This window comes from Corvus brachyrhynchos, unplaced genomic scaffold (assembly GCF_000691975.1).
Source record: "Corvus brachyrhynchos isolate BGI_N302 unplaced genomic scaffold, ASM69197v1 scaffold283, whole genome shotgun sequence".
Taxonomy (NCBI): Eukaryota; Metazoa; Chordata; class Aves; order Passeriformes; family Corvidae; genus Corvus; species Corvus brachyrhynchos.
In genome coordinates this window covers 3,820,332-3,823,363 of record NW_008237409.1, presented here as the reverse complement: position 1 = coordinate 3,823,363, position 3,032 = coordinate 3,820,332, and positions in this window count along the sequence as shown.

Sequence of the window (3,032 nt, the reverse complement as noted above, 5' to 3'; positions counted from 1 at the left end):
GCAAGCCTTTGGTACTGTACATATATTATTCATCGGTGTGGAACGGGTTGATTATAGCTCTCTGGTATCACTAATCCCGTGTTTTGCTTTCCACATAAAAACATTAACATCTTGTTTATTAATCGAGGCTCACCAAGGCAGAACATCTCCGAAAGGCTTGAGGGGGAGTGAGTCACTGTGTGAGTGCCAAGGGACTCCCTGGTACAGCCCCGAGCTGGAAAATCTGCAGGACCTGGGGAGTGGGTGCTGTTCTGCAGCACCCGTGGGCCAGGTAAGTCTGGGTGACTCAGGAGTTATTAATCTTACCTGTTTCCCACTGCTATCTCTTCCACTTACTGCTCAAAATGGGCTTTTTCCCTAAGTGGCCTTGTTGCAAATGAAGGCAATTACTTTCCTGGGCTAGTCCCAGGGATGGAGAAGACAAATCATCACATCCTCTGTCCTGCAATCTTTCCCGATTTATGAACTGGCTTTGGATGCTCTCTGCTGCCTTCCACCAGTTACTCAGAATAAATCATTAATCCTCGACACTTGGTGTTTGTGTTGAAGGAAACATTCCAAGAGAAGTATAAGTCAACTCCAGAGTGAGCCAGATGACTGTGGCACTTAAAGTGGGTGAGGATAACCTGACTTCTCCTGCATATTTTGGGAACGACAGAACTTATTTTGGATACCAAGTGCTGTGCAGAACTGCCCTTGATGTTACTATGTGGTGGTTCTGGCTGGATTTTTTTCACTTCCCTGCATTTGTTTGGAGTTTTGTACCCTGGTACGTGGCTCCTCTGCTTCCTCCCCCAGTGTGGCTGCACTTTGGTGGGAAGGGGAAAGGATTCACAGCTGGAATGCAGCAGGGTGCGTGGTACCCAGCCCTGCCCTGCACTGTGAGATGGATCCCACAGGATGGACCCACCATCCTTGTGTCCACCAGTCCCACTCTCTGTCTTGGGGAGTGACCTGAACCCCTTAGAGCAGCCAGATCATCACTCGGTGAGGAAAACACATCCAAGAGTCCATGGAGAAGCCTCCAGGTAACTCATTTCCATGGAACCATCATTAGCAGGAACAGGCTGGGGGGCGGTAGAGCAGGGTTTTTTTCCACCTCTGGCCATAGGCCCTGCTGGGATCTGAGAGCAGCTTTTGAAAAATGATTTATGAGACACTAAGCTCAAAAGCATTCATTTACTTTCCTCTCTGGACACTGCTTATTACCCAGAAAAAAAAAAGAAAAAAAAAAAAGCTTTCATGTGCAAAAGCTTTGACTCAGGAAAGAAAAGCACAATTGCAGAGCTAAAGGAATGTCAGCACATTGTGGAAAGGTCCTCCTGTTTCCCCAGGTGATGGGAATCACAAAAACCTGGTTCCTGCTCAGATTTGTGCACGATCAGGCACACTTGGGCCTTACTCTGTGAGAAGATCTAAGCCTGGGGGGGCCTTGGGGGTCACCAGGAGCTCAATTCCTCCCTGCTGTAAGCAGGAGAAACATCAACCCATGCCCTGAGAGCTGTTCCTGCTGGCAGGAGGGCCCAGCCAGATGTTTCCTGGTTCCCCCGGGAGGGAGGAAGCATGGATCACTCCTCATCCTGCTCTGCTGGTGCTGTGTGGAGGTCCCTGGCTGGCAGGTGGGTGTGTGGAGGGGGTGATGGTGCAGGCAGGGCTGGGACTAGAAAGGGCTGTAATAAATTAATTAAACCACAGGACAGGGAGTGCAGGGGTGACCGTGCAGGGGCCAGAGGATGGGCACTGGCTATTCATGTGCCGTAAACCTTGTCCTGGAGAACAAGCCCAGCTGAATGCACCTTCTGCCTCGCCTTCCCCAGCTCTGGATGTGCCCTGGTCAGTGCTGCCAGTGGCCTTGGAAGCAGAGGGCAAACAAATAATCTTACTGCCTTGCTGGTCCTGCCTCCCCTTGGGTGTGACAGTCACCGCACCCCGGTCCCTCTCTGCCTGGCAGGATTAACCAACTCCTGCTCTTTTTCCACTCTTCTCCTCCACAGGGCTCGTGTGGCCCAAGGCACATCCCCACCACCCTGGAGGCTCTGATGCCTGCAAGGGACAGTGTGAGGATCTATTTTGCATGAAGGCTAATGTGGCTGGAAAATCCCCGTGAGAGACCTTGTTTATTACCATGGATATGCAATACCCAGCTGCTTTCCCTCTCCTTGCAGTGCAAAGCCAAACAAGGCTGGCTGCCTTCCCTGTGTGCTGCCTAAACAGGCTCTGCCACACAACTGTACTACGCAGATGACAGCTGGCACTGGCAGAAACGATGATTCCTCCTCAAAATGGAAATTGGTCTCTCTAGAGGGCTTTTTGTGGCAAGCGCCCGTGCCTGCCTTCAAGTCGTTGGTGGTTTTGGGGGGAAGTGCTGGCTGCAGGTGCCCCTCACTGTATTTCTGTGTGGTAAGCAGGTAACTGAGCTGATTTTCAAAGAAAAGATTTGCCTGTGTTGCAAATCAAAGGCATTGAAGGTGCTGGGTGTGTACAAGAGAGCAGCGTGTGATGGAAAAGGGGGTGGCTCTGCTTGTAGGGCTGTGCTGACTGAGCCACCTGTACCCGAGATGGGTGGGAGGCCGGCTGGCTTCATTCTCCCCTGCTCGGCTCTCCGTGTATTTGCTGAGGTGTGGGGGATGTTTAATGGAGAAAAATTGCTTCTCCGGGGCAACTAAAGAGCTGCAGGTGCAGCCGGTCCCTTTGAAGTGCCTGAGGCCAGGGAGGTGTATTTGCGGGGGTGGGGGGGATGTTTAATGGAGAAAAATTGCTTCTCCGGGGCAACTAAAGAGCTGCAGGTGCAGCCGGTCCCTTTGAAGTGCCTGAGGCCAGGCACCAGCCTCCAGCCAGGGTCTCCCCGGTGTTGCAGGGCTGGGCGAGGAGGGGCGGAGGGAGATCCCTTGTCAGTGCTTCACCTCGCAGCTCCTTCCCGGGGAAGCCCGGCGAGTCGTTCTGGACCGCTGCCTGGCGGCAGGGACCGCGCTTCCCGGAGCCACCGCGCTTCCCGGAGCCACCGGGCCTACCGGAGCCCTGCCCCGGAATAC